Raw genomic sequence first — 14,299 nt, 5'->3', positions numbered from 1 at the left:
TACAAAAAGGCAAGGAGAGGGAGGGGGAAAAGAGAGGTCAAGGATGTAGAGAGAATGGAGGGAAGGGGAATAGAGGGGAGGGGAAAGGAAGAGGAAGAAGAAGAGGAAAGGAGGGAGAGGGAACGAAAGAGGGAAAGGGTAAGGAGGAGGGAGGGAGAGAGAATGAGGAAATGGGAGAGAGAAGGGAAGAACGAAGGAGGGAAGAGAAAATCGAATGAAACGAAAAAGGAAAGGAGAAAGGGGGGAGGAGAAGGGAGGGGGTAGAGGGGGAGGCAAGAAGCATGTAATTTGGTGAGGGAGGAAATAGCTTGGGCGGTGGGGGGGGGTGGAGGGGAGAGGAGGAGGAGGAGGAGAGGGAAGAAGAAAGGAGGAAGGCAAGGTTAAAAGGAGAGAGAGAGAGAGAGAGAGAGAGAGAGGTACTAAGAAAGAAGGGACAAGAGAAAGGGAGCAAGGAAGAGGAAAGAATAATGGAATGAAGGTGAGAGGAAAGAGTGGAAGTGAAGTGAGAGAAGTAGAACAGAAGGGAGAGAGAAAAAAAATTTGAGGGTAAAGGAATAATAATAATAATAATAATTAATAATAATAATAATAATAATAAGCAGAAGAAGAAGGAAATATGTGTGGAAGTGGCTGTGAAGAGAAGGAAAAAAATGGTAGCAAGAGAGTGAGAAAGAGGAAGTTAGATAAGAGAAAGAAAAATATAATTTGTGTGAGAATAGGAGAAAGAAAGAAAGATGAGAGTAAGAAAAAGAATTAACAAGAGAATGAGAGAAAAACAGAAAGATAATTAGAAGAGAATGAGAGAGAGAAGTGAGAAAAAAATAATTAGCAGGAGAATGAGAGAAAAAGTTAGGAAAAGATTATCTACAAATGAATGGGAAAAAATAAATGTAAAAAAAAGAAAGAAAGAAAATGAGAGAAAAGAAAGATTTATCTACTCTCATGGTCATAACTTCATTTTTTTCTTTTGTAACTGATTTAGAATGCAAAAAATTATAGATAGATAGATAGATAGATAGGTAAATTGGTAGGAGAATGGAAAAAAAGATAAAGACGGTAATACGGAAAAAGGAAATTGGTAAGTTGGAAAAATGATTAACAAGAGAATGAGAAAAAACACAACTAAGGTGAATATGAAAAAAAAAAAAAATATATATATATATATATATAGATAGATAGATAGATAGATAGATATATAGATAGATAGATAATTAATAAGAAAATTGGAAAAGAAAAAATATATAGATAAATCCAAAGCATGAATATTTTTAAAATCGTGTTGCAGTGTATCATCTGCGAGGACTGTCATTAGGTGAACCTCATTAATATGCAAATTGCAAGTTTTATAATTAGCAGATGAAGGCAAAATATGGAGAGAGAGAGAGAGAGAGAGAGAGAGAGAGAGAGAGAGAGAGAGAGGCAGTATTAAAGTTTTGACGAAATTTGTTGCAACGAACAGTAGTTTTGTCAAATTGTTTTAAAGTGGTTTGTTGACTGGTTTTATTTGTGTTCATTTTTTTTTTTACAAGTGAGCATTAGAAGACTGTCCCCCACACACGAGAGAGAGAGAGAGAGAGAGAGAGAGAGAGAGAGAGAGAGAGAGAGAGAGAGAGAGAGTATTGCGCCGCTAATTTTTACGGTCAAAGCTTTTAGTCAACAATAAAGCCTGTATTTATGGCTTTGTTGGTGCAATTTCGGACTTAATGTATATTGGAGAGTATTAACCCAATGACCCTTTAGTGATATTAACAGAATGGGTGGGATATTAACGAATTTGACACTATAACCTATTTCTTTTTATTTATTTTAAACTTTAACATGGTACCTATTTATCTTTTTTATTTTATTCGGCATATTTCCTGTTTTACCTTATTTGCTTCTCAGCGTATTGTTTTACCTATTCTTTTACTTATTTAACTTTTTGCAATATATTACCCATTTTTTAATTTTTTCACTTTCATCATATTGCCTATTTTTTTACATTATTTTATTACTTTATTTAACACGTCAATTATTTACTTTGCTTTTTTGCTTTATTCAAGATATTGCCTATTTTTCTTTTATTTTTACTTTTTCAGCATATTACTATTTTACTTTTTTATTCGACATATTACCATTTTTTTTACCCTTTTTTTTACTTTATTCATTGTATTACCTTTTTCACCTAATTTTCTACTTTATTCAACCTGTTTTACTTTATTTTTACTTTATCTATCTTAGGCAAGAAAATTCGAAGGAGGGGAGCTAGCCTCTTTCTTAAATGAGACCTTCCTCTAAACTTCATAAAATCGTCTGAAGATATCAAGAATTAACTGAAAAAATACATAATTGGATTTATTTTTTTAACTCTTGCTACCTTCAGACGATTTTTATTACACACACACACACACACACACACACACACACACACACACACACACACACACACACACACACACACACACACACACACACACACACCTGGAGGTAGCAAGAAGAAAATGAAAAAAAAAAAATATCCACGTTGAATGTAAACGTTTGTGGTATGGGGAGGTGGTCTGTCAAACGTTTTTATTCGTAGGAGGGCGGTTTCGATGCCAAACGTTTGTAGTAGGCTATTAACAGGGTACTGTGTCAAACGTTTGTAGTATTAACAGGGTATTGTGTCAAACGTTTGTAGTATTAACAAGATATTGTGTCAAACGTATTAGCTGGATAGCTTTCATTAAACGTTCGTGGTATGAACAGAATGGTTTCTATTTCAAGGTTATGGTGCTTTAGGAAGATGAAGGACTTGATATGAAACGTTTGTATTATTATCAGTGGATGATTTTGTGTTGGTGTATAAGTTTGATTATATAATACTGTGATTTTTTTTTCACATTTTCCCTTTCTTTTTAAGTGTATTAGATTTTCTTCAGCGTAGGAAAGGCCTCTCGTACTGAAAAAAGTTGATGGGGATTTTATTTGACCTCTCCAGTTAGAAAAGTCACTCTTTGAGCCGAGTAGAATTGTCGGAAGGCATTAGAAAAAAAAAATCAAAGTCAAGGGGTTAAGGTGTGTATAAAATAGCTTGTATCTTAGCCAGCAAAGGAATGTGAAAAGTAGAAGAGGTTAAATATTAGGCAGAGAAACAGACCAGTCCCCTCTTGGGATTAGACAGCAGAGGAAAGTGAGAAATACAAGAGTAAAATAATAGGCTAATATTTGCCTCCAATTATGCAGGAATAATAGCCAACAGAGGAAAATGACAAGTGAAAGAGATGAAAATAGTAGACTATCTTTTGCGGCAGAATGTACGGGAATAATAGCCAACAGAGGAAAGTGAGAAGTAATAGGCGAATTTTTGTTTCCGATTGTACAGGAATAACAGCCAAGAGAGGAAGTTTAGAAGCAAAAGAGGCGAATTAATCTGAGAATTTTTATCCCCCGAGTGTACGTCGTAAGTAATGTCGTCCCCCCTTCTTCCTCTGGGATAATATGTGACGTCAAAATTCCCCAGGGCGAGGACTGGGATTTGGAAATTTACTACTATATAGCTCCCCGTCGTAACTAGGATTTGTGCATGAGAGAGAGAGAGAGAGAGATTGATCATACTCATTACATCCGATTACTTATTTTTAACATTTTATTCTTGCTGCCCTTAAGCGATTTTATTCAGAATGAGAGACATTCCAAACTGTAAGGGGTAAACTCATCCATTATTACCCCTTAAGTACGTGACTTTGGTGAATAAATTAGGGTGGAGTTAGCAAAAATAACACGAAAATGACACCCTCCGTGAACGGGTTATTGGAAGTTATCGGCGGGTGGAGGGTGAGACTAGGCAAGGTGGAGGAGAGGTGAGGTGGAGGTAGGGGTGAGGTGGAATGGAAGTGGAGAGCTGGAGGTAGATATGCGGTTGGAGGTGAGGTGGAGATGGAAGTCGAGAACGAAGTGGAAATGTTTGGGAGGTGGGAGATGGAGGTAGTGGTGGAGGAGAGATGGAAGTCAAGGTCGAAGATGGTAGGGAGGCGGAAGTGGAGGATAGGTGGAGGTGCATCAATAATTGCCGGTGTGACCTGGGCAAGTCACACACACACACACACACACACACACACACACACACACACACACACACACACACACACACACACACACACACACACACACACACACACACACACACACACACACACACACACACACACACACGTTACAGTATAAAGCAAACCTCACCAGTATTAGTGTAGTCGGATTGGAGGGTCGATTTGACTAGTAACCAAGGAGACTAATCCCTACCTCATAACTAAGACTCATCAAATTTTATGCAACCACAACTTTCTATTCGTCATCATCATCATCATCATCATCATCATCATCATGCAAAACTCTTTCCACACTAGAATATTCTTTTCCACACGTCCGCATCCAATTTCTTTATCTCACTTTCTCACAGTGCAATATTCCGCAGCGCACGTCCCGCAACAGAATATTCCATCGCCTGGGCAGAATATTGGCCGGTGTGACCCGTGTTGAACTGTGGTGTAAGCGTCTGGGGTGAGGGGTGAGGGTGTGAGAGAGCAAGGTGAAGAGTTAGGAGTGAGGGGTGAGGGTGTAGGTGAAGAGGGAGAGGTGTGGGATTAGGAGTGGGGGTGTTAGTGTTGGGTGAAGAGAGAAGAGGTGTGGGGTGAAGAGAGAGGGTTGTGGAGTGAGAGTGTGGGGTGAGGGGTGAGGGTTTTAGAGGACGGGATGAAGAGGGGGGAATGTGCTTTAGATTTTGTGGAAATGTGAAGAGATGTGCATAGGGACTTTTCCTTACTGTTTGCGAGAATTTTCCCCTATTACCCCTTCCCTTGTCGAATATTCCATCATCTCCCACATCCGCTGTATAATATTCTATCTCACTCCCTTACCTGAATATTAGCCGCTGTGAACCTTATAGGATAGGGTGTTAACTGGGGTGAGAAGTGAGGGGGAAAGGAGAGGGAGATGAGGGAAGAGGGGAGCAGAAGTGAGGGGAGCGAGAGGAGGGAGATGATGAAAGAGGGGAACAAAGTAAGGGGTATGTAAGTGACTGGGGTGAGGGGATGAGAAGAGTGTGGTTTAATTGTGGATGGACACACACACACACACACACACACACACACACACACACACACACACACACACACACACACACACACACACACACACACACACACACACACACACACACACACACACACACACACACACACACACACACACACACACACACACACACACACACGTCTACAGTAGAATATTCCATCTCACACCCATACCACTCTCTCTCTCTCTGTCGTCTACAGTAGAATATTCCATCTCACACCCATACCAGAATACCACCTTTTATGGCCCGTGTTCAGCGTGGTGTGAGCGAGAGGGGTGAGGGGTGAGAGGGGTGAGGAATGACGGTAGTAGAGAACTGGGGAAAGGGGTGTGTGGTGAATGACGGGATAAGGTGTGCGGGGTGAAGAGTGAGTATATGGGAAAAAATTAAACGGAGTGAACTGATGCAAGCAACTGGGGTGAGGGGTGAGGAGAGGGAAGGTGTGTGTGCATCAGTAATTACGGTAGTGTTGAGGGCTGACTGCGTGGCGACTCTCTCATTTCTTTCACTCTTTCTCAATCCTTTCACTCTGATGACGCGTTTCTTACTATTTTCTTGGTTTCTACAGACTATTCTTCTTTGTTTATGGAAGATCTCTGGTAATGAAGGGGTTGAAAAAAAAAAACTATACAATACTTAACCCCTCCAGTGCGAACGAGTCTCGAAAAAAAAAAAATCGATTGTAGATAGCAAGAGTAAAAAAAAAAATAATAATAAAAATTAAAAATGCCATCGAACTGAGAGGGTTTGCGGAAGATTTGCTGGTTTTGTAGTCTCACATAATTCTCAAAATTCCGTTCTGTTGTCTGGCATGATCCGTGTAGAAAATGGAGTAAACGAGTGGTGTGAGGAGGGAGAGGCGAGTGTAAGTGATTGGGGGAAGGTTTGGGAAGTGTGGGGAGGGAAGGGTGAGGGTTGGGAAGCGAGGGGAGGGTTGGGAAGTGAGGGGAGGGGGGTGAGGGTTGGGAAGTGAGGGGAGGGGGGATGAGGGTTGGGAAGCGAGAGGAGGGTTGGGAAGTGAGGGGAGGGGGTGAGGCTTGGGGGAGTGAGGGGAGGGGGGTGGGGGTTGGGAAGTGAGGGGAGGGAGGGGTGAGGGCTGGGAAGCAAGGAGAGGGAAGGGTGAGGGTTTAGAAGTGAGGGGACGGAGGGGTGAGGGTTTGGAAGTGAGGGGAGGGAGAATGACAGTATGACGACTCTCTCTATCTATCTCTATCTATCTTGGCGGAAGTTGCTGCTGCGGAGAGCCAAATGCCACATCTCTGGGGAAGCGGGGAGACAGTAAAAGGGGGAGATGGGGAGGATTAGGAAGGCGTTGGGGAGAGTGAAAAGGAGGTGGCTGGGGAGGAAAAGGGGTTAGAAGCGAGGAGGAAGGAAAAGAGGGGAGAGAGAGGGAGAAGTGGGCATGAAGGAGGCATGGGAAGAGAGGAGGGGTGAAGTGGGGAGGAAGAGGAAGAAGTGGAGGATTATGAGCACGGTGTGAAGTGGACAGCAATAGGGTAAAGTGACAGGTAGTAGAGGTGGAAAGGTAAGGAGAGAGAGAGAGAGAGAGAGAGAGAGAGAGTTCAGGAAAGGGGAAATGTGAGAGTTCAGGAAAGAAAAAAAAAGTTGAAATGTCAGAGAGAAAGAAAATAGAGATACAGAAAAATGGGAGTCAGAAAAATGAGACAAAAATTAGAGAGAAAATATGGTGAAGACCAAATGGGGAGACAGAAATGGGGAGACAAAGTAGATATGGAGAATTTTTTTTTTTTTTTCTGGAGCTGAATAAAGTTGTCTGGCAGTAGAAAAAAAGAAGAAGACTATTTTGAAAGAGAAAGACGGAAATAGAGAGGACGAGGAGCACCAGAAGGAGGGAGGCTGACCAGAGACTTAGGTTGCTGTAAGAAACTGGAGAGGAAGAGAGGAGAGAAGGAACAGAGGAAGAAAAAGAAACATGTTACTTCGCGCGCTTATAACTCGCCCTTAATTAAGTAAAACCATCTGATGTTTGCAAAAATATAATCCCAGGGTTGACCCGAAATGAGAATTAAATGGCAAGGACGAGGAGGGAGGAGTAGGAAGCGAAGGAAGAGGAAGATGGTGGGCAGGAAGGTCTAGTTGTTGGGGAGGATGGCGGTAAGAAGAAGAGAAGGAGTGTAGATTAAAGAGGAAGATGGGTAAGAGGAGGAGGAGGAGGAGGTGGTGGTGGAATGATATGAAAGGAATATAAGCAACAGAGAGAGAGAGAGAGAGAGAGAGAGAGAGAGAGAGAGTTTTGGGAAAGGGAAATGTGAGAGTTCGAAAAAGCAAAAATATCAGAAAGTTTGTACGTAATTAGGGAGCGAATTGAAAGTTGAGAGAGAGAGAGAGAGAGAGAGAGAGAGAGAGAGAGAGAGAGAGAGAGAGAGAGAGAGAGAGAGAGGGTGATAAATGGGGAGGAGGAAATGGAGAGGAAAAAGTGTGTAAGGAGGAAATGGTGTGAGAGAGAGGAGGAAATGTGTGTGAGAGAGAGAGAGAGAGAGAGAGAGAGAGAGAGAGAGAGAGACTCCCCCACCTAACTACCAGGTCATTAAGCCTCTAATTGCCGAAGGGAGGGACTCTATTGAAGGGGGAGTCATTTACCTTAACCCTCCCCTTTCTTTCAGTTTCACGATTATTCTCACGAGTTAATTAGCTTGTGGTTTTTTGGATTAACTTTTAATTTCGCTTTTCTTGGATTTTTTTTCTTTTTTTGGGGAAACTTTTTCATATTTGGGTGGTGCTTGTATTTCCTGTTTTTTTTACGTGTCTTGTTTCTTCTGTTTCTTCGCAGGGATGATGATGATGATGATGATGATGATGATGATGATGATGATGATGAGTAGTAGTAGTAGTAGTGATTGTTATTGTAGTTAGTTTTCATTATTATTATTATTATTATTATTAGCTGATGGGGAGCAGTTTTTTTTCTTACATTTTTCTTAGTTCTTATGCAGTGTTTTTCGGAAGAACTATTGTTTATTTTTTCCTAGAACTTATTTTCTGCATTTAGGTGGTAACTTCTCTTCAGTAATTACCTTGGCTGCCTTGTCATTAGTCCACTAATTGCCGTTGGGAGCAATTAGAGGGATGATCACGTGGGAGAGAAGAATTAAGAATTCAGAATACAGTGTGGACTTCTGGGAGAGAGAGAGAGAGAGAGAGAGAGAGAGAGAGAGAGAGAGAGAGAGAGAGAGAGAGTTGGGGGTTGGGGGCAATGGCAATGGTGGCAAGGAAGGTTGCAGGTTGCGTGGTGGAAGAACATTTGGCTGCAAAAAGAGGGGAAGAAAAGAGCTGTAGAAAAGAGAATGGTGGAGAGAGAAAGAAAGAGAGAGAGAGAGAGAGAGAGAGAGAGAGTCATTTTTCTCCTCCATCTTCTCACAATTATCATCATTCATAATTAGACCACGCCAAGACAAAGGCTCATCCCGGCCTTCTCCACTCGCCCTTATTGGATAATTAGCCTTATCTTATTTAAATCTCGTCCTCAGTCTTCATCTCCGAAATTATACCTTCCCCATATAAAGTGGCATTATTATTATTTTATTATTATTATTATTCGTGGGTTTTATTGCATTAAAGATAGAATGTTTCCATTAAAAATATTTTTGGCCTACGTAATTTTTCTTCTCATTCTTAACACCTTCCTTGAGATGACTGTTTTATTTTTATCTCCAGATTATTAAATTAATCATAAGACAGACTTCTAACTGTAGGGGTTAGATATAGCCCTTCTGTGCGAGGGGCTGTCAAACTCTGAATAGATAAACGGGTAGATAGATAGATGTCTCTCTCTCTCTCTCTCACTCACTCAATTACCTGCACAATAGCCAACAATTTAATTATAAATATATAGGGCTTCTGATTAATGGTGCTGAAAATTAAATGGAGAACGGCACTTTGGAAATAATGAGAGAGAGAGAGAGAGAGAGAGAGAGAGAGAGAGGTGGGGGAGAAGTAATACTGGGTATTTTTGGACGTGTGAAAAGCCATGTAAAAGTGATATTACCAGGTATGTAGATTATCTGATATTTACCTGAAAAGTTATTTGCCAATGATAGGCTGGGGGTTGCAGAGAGAGAGAGAGAGAGAGAGAGAGTGAGAGAGAAACGATTATCTAGAATTTCACTTAAACTGCTAATATTCTTGTTTTACGAAATATCTTTTGGTTGTCTAGAATATCACATAGACCCGTATTCTCGTTCCCTAACATCTTTCCTAAGCGATTTATTTTGATCATTTTACCTGACTGTCCTTTCTGTGTTCCATAAATCCTTCCATTACTGCCATACTCTGCATAAATGACGTACACAAGGATGTAAACCAGCCTTATCCAAAAATAAATCGCTAAGGAAGAGGTGTTAGGGAGCTTCCTTAACCAAAGAGAATACGAACTTTAAACTGCTAATATTCTTTGTTGTGGAATATCTTTGGAGTCTACGTAATGTCAGTTAATCTCATACTATCCTTGTTTTGTGGGAAAGCTTTGCTGTGTGTAGAATTTCGCTTAACTATGAGGCAATTTTGGGAGTGGTGCTGCAATTGTCTGGTGATAGAGGGTTTCACTTCATTACGAGACCCTGGGAACGGAGCTGTATGAGTGCAGTTAATGAGCGCGCAAATGGAAGTGTGGGCGCGCAAATGGAAATGTGAGCGCGCAAATGGAAATGAAGTGTCTGCATTTCTAACCCCGGCTCTTGAACGAACGAATGCACACACACACACACACACACACACACACACACACACACACACACACACACACACACACACACACACACACACACACACACACACACACACACACGTGCTCTTTATAGTCCTTGTAATACGTATTGTGTGAAATTATATATGCAAGTTATACGGTAGCCTGTAACTTTGTAGTCTGTGCCGTGTGAAATACGATAGTCCAGTGAGTGTGTAGGCTTTATCACCTTTGACCTTTGTACCGAGTCATGTCTGTCTACCACACCACATTCAGTAGTAACATTTAGAAGTAACAGTATTAACAGTCGATAGTAACTTAAATATCTTACCATAGTATGCACAGTTTGGGCAAATGTTTCTCTCATACCCCTCTTCGTCTATATCACATTTAGGAGATGCTATGTACTTTCCTTCCTTACGCATAACAAGGAGAATCGTGTATATATGGGCAGGGAAACATACCAAACCTCACACAAGCCTCAAAATGTTAGTCAGCAGAGGAAAGGGAGTAGAAGAAGTGAAATATTAAGGCAGTGAAACATACCGAGCCTCTCTCAGCGTAGTATTATCTAACAGAGGAAAGTGAGAAACAGAAGAGGTGAATTATTAATGTAGAGAATCATACTAAGCCTCTCTCAGCTTAGGAATATTATCTAGCAGAGGAAAGTGATAATTGGAAGAGGTGAAATATATGGCTAACTTTTTTGACTAGCGGTACTTAAGGCAATACATGCTAATCAGAACTCGATAACTTACATCAGTAGATTGTGTCTGTAATCTGTATTCAATATCAGTTCTCTCTCGCCATTATCAGTAGTTCACATGATGTCTTATACAGTATTTACACATTTACGTATTTACCGGTAGTTAAACGTATGTATTTACAACCCCTTCACGCTGAGGACGTCTTTCTTAGGCTTATTCTTGCTTCCTCCTGACGATTTTATTCATTTAGAGGAAGATACGTTAGAGTGAAAAGCTTAGTGAAGGCCTTATCTAACCCCTTCAGTTTGAGAAGTCTCTCATAAGCTGAATAAAAGCTGAAAAATATAGATAACCAGAAAAACTAGAAAGCACTCAGAGCGCATACTTCCGCCAACACCATTGCCGGTTCCGGATCCGCCCCAAAATTTAATCAATTCTTTCTTGACCCGTGGCCCACCCTTCCACGAAATTTCATTGACATTCATTGGGAACTTTTGGAGATATCGTCTGGACAAACAGACAGACAGACAAAAACAGACAGACAAACATAGGTGAATACATAACTTTCTCCAGCGTCATTGGCGGAGGTAGATAGATAGATGAATAAACTGATAAATAAAAATTGTACATCGTCATAGTGCAGTAGTTTATTCATGTGGACACGACTGGCCTCTTTAGGAATCGATTTCTGAATATCAAAGGGCTGTCAATATTCTGCTCTTTTTTATATCTAGGAGGACTGGCAGGGGAGGAAGAGGGATGCCGAGGAGGAGGTGGGGGATGTGGAGAAGGGGGGTTAGGTGAGTGATTGTTGGAGGAGGAGGAGGAAGAAAAAGAAGAAGAAGGAAAAGAGAGAGAGAGAGAGAGAGAGAGAGAGAGAGAGAGAGAGAGAGAGAGAGAGAGAGATTTGTGAAGGAAGTAGGGTGCAATATATGAGGGAGGGTGTTGAGGGTGGAGTAAATGAAAGAGGAGGAAATGGAAGAGGAGGAGGAGGAGGAGGAAGAGAAGACAGAGAAGTGGATATGAAGGGAGTATATGATAGAGGGTGTGGGAGTCAGAGTGGGTGGAAGAAGAGAGGGGTCATGAACATGTAGGGAAGTAGGAGGATATGAAAGGAGGGTGAGTAGAATAGTTAGAGGAAGAAGAGACTGACCAAGAACGAGACATGGGTACGGAGTGAAAAAAAATAAATAAATAAAAACAGGAAAAGAAAACCGAAAAAAAAGACCGAAGTGGAAATGTGAAATATATGGATTTTGGAAGTCATAAAATGAAACGAAAGTATAAGCAGCGGTACGTGAACACTGTAATAATATTGAGTGGTGAGACGTAATATCGGTGTAATGTTTCTGCGCTCAAATTGGAGGCTGGAGGTGCATGAAATCAATAAGCTCATAATATCACTTGCATGATTGTGGTTGGCTGGGGTGATGGGTGTGGATTTTATTGCTCTCACAGACTCAAATTTCCAGTCTCTCTCTCTCTCTCTCTCTCTCTCTCTCTCTCTCTCTCTCTCTCTCTCTCTCTCTCTCTCTCTCTCTCATAATCTACGTCTATATATATATATATATATATATATATATATATATATATATATCTGTGCATTTGTAGATATTTATTCATCCGTATATGTCTGTATCTATCTGTGTATGTCTGTCTATCCGTCTGTCTGCCTCAGTCTCTATATTTATCCCTCTCGTTACGCCGTGAACATGTAAACACCGTTCCACCCTTCGACGCCATTGTGCCGATATAGATAAACAATACAAGCCCCGCCAAGCCCCGACTTTCGTAAACACCCCACACTCCTCTTAATAACAGCACCAGCAGAATGGCCTCGTCAGGGGTAAAAGTGCCCGATCCTCTCCCCCATCGTCTCCCCGATCCTCTCCCCCGATCCTCTCCCCCGATCCTCTCACCCGATCCTTCTGATCCTCTCTCCAGATCCGCTCTCCCGATCCTCTCAATGAAACCCTGGTGATTTGTGACGTGGATTGAGTTGTTACTGACCGCTCACACTGTTTATTATTATTATTATTATTATTATTAGATGAGGGAGCTTTTCTAGGAAAGGCCCAGTCGGTCAGTCACGCCAAAGGATATTCGACACTCAAGGTGGACCAGTCTAGGGAAATCTCGTTTGCAGCGTAACTTTAGCGAAAATCCTTATGGTCTTCCATTTTTAGTACTTTTCATTTTTTTTTTTTTTATAACCTGCAGTTCGATGACATCTTTAATTATCGCGTCCCATTCAGTCGATTATTATTATTATTATTATTATTTTTCTTTGGACAGACGTTTTGAAATGCCTAGGTTTAGATTGCCTTCATTAAAACCTCCATCCACTGCGGAGTGATTATAAAAGTCGAGGTTCTGGGGTGTATATTGTGTCGGGCTGGAGGGTGTATATTGTGTCGGGGCTGGAGGGTGTATGTTGTGTCGAGGCTTGGGGTGTATGTTGAGTGTATTTACTATTTACCATCGACACAATAGCACCGAAGTGTAGAAGGGTGTTTACCTGGTTTCACGGCGTAACTGGAGAAATATGGATAGATAAATAGGTCAATAAATTAGATAGATACCTAGTTAGAGAATTTGAGGTTGACAGACAATGATATAGGTAGAGAAAATGAGGTAGACAGAGAGAGAGAGAGAGAGAGAGAGAGAGAGAGAGAGGTGCGACGAGTTAATGAAATGATTTTGAAATGTCGTGGGTATTAAAGAAAAACAAGTAAATCAGCTTTGAGTCATGTTGTGAAATTGGTGTGACTGAATTATTTTTTGACGAGAGATAAGAATGTAGATTCTCTCTCTCTCTCTCTCTCTCTCTCTCTCTCTCTAATTATTAAGAGATGTTGTGAAGCTGTAAGTAGGGATTATTGTTATTTTCATGATTGTATTGAGTTGCCTGTCTGGGTGTGTCTGCCTTATCATCAGTCTGTGTCTTTGTATTTCCCTTTGTTTGTGTCTGTTTCTGTTTCCGCGTCTTTCTGTTTCCGCTTGTCTCTGTCTGTCTTCCTGTCTGCCTCTGTCTGCCTGCCTGTTTGTTCGCCTGGTCGGGTCTGTCTGCTGGCTTGATTAAAAAAAAGTATTCTCAGTTAGTGGTAGATATTTATTGTTGACATTTAATTCTCAGTAACGACACCTAATTGTTTTTCGTTATGAGGCAAGTGGTATTGGTGGTAGATTGGGTTATGATGATAATGATGATGATTATAGTGTTGTTGTTGTTGTTATTATTATTATTATTATTATTATTATTATTATTTTATTCTGATATCTAGTGACGTCAGTTGGGTGAGAGGCACGTGGAGTCATGATGATGATGATGATGATGATGATGTGCTAGCGGCTAGCCGATATCATGAACAGGGTGATAAGTGAAATGTCTAGTTAATGACGTGATTAGGAGATAAAGCTCACAGGAATTATCTTTTATCACTCTCCCACAACCTCTCTCTCTCTCTCTCTCTCTCTCTCTCTCTCTCTCTCTCTCTCTCTCTCTCTCTCACACACACACACACACACACACACACACACACACACACACACACACACACACACACACACACACACACACACACACACTCTCTCTCTCTCTCTCTCTCTCATAGGCTCCATTTTCAGAGGTGGATAAAACCGTGTGGCAGAAGCAGTGATGAAATACTCAGATACGATAAGTGAACCCAAACAGCAGTCGATAAACACAAAAATCTCCAAATGTTTACTTTCCCTCTGCAATACCGGCTCCCAGACACATTTCGGCCCGCACGAGTTGGAGACATAATACTTTCGCCA

The sequence above is a fragment of the Coenobita brevimanus genome, chromosome 95 (assembly GCF_032717465.1).
Source record: "Coenobita brevimanus isolate Jiangsu-jjx chromosome 95, ASM3271746v2, whole genome shotgun sequence".
NCBI classification, from domain to species: domain Eukaryota; kingdom Metazoa; phylum Arthropoda; class Malacostraca; order Decapoda; family Coenobitidae; genus Coenobita; species Coenobita brevimanus.
This window is presented reverse-complemented; position numbering follows the sequence as displayed.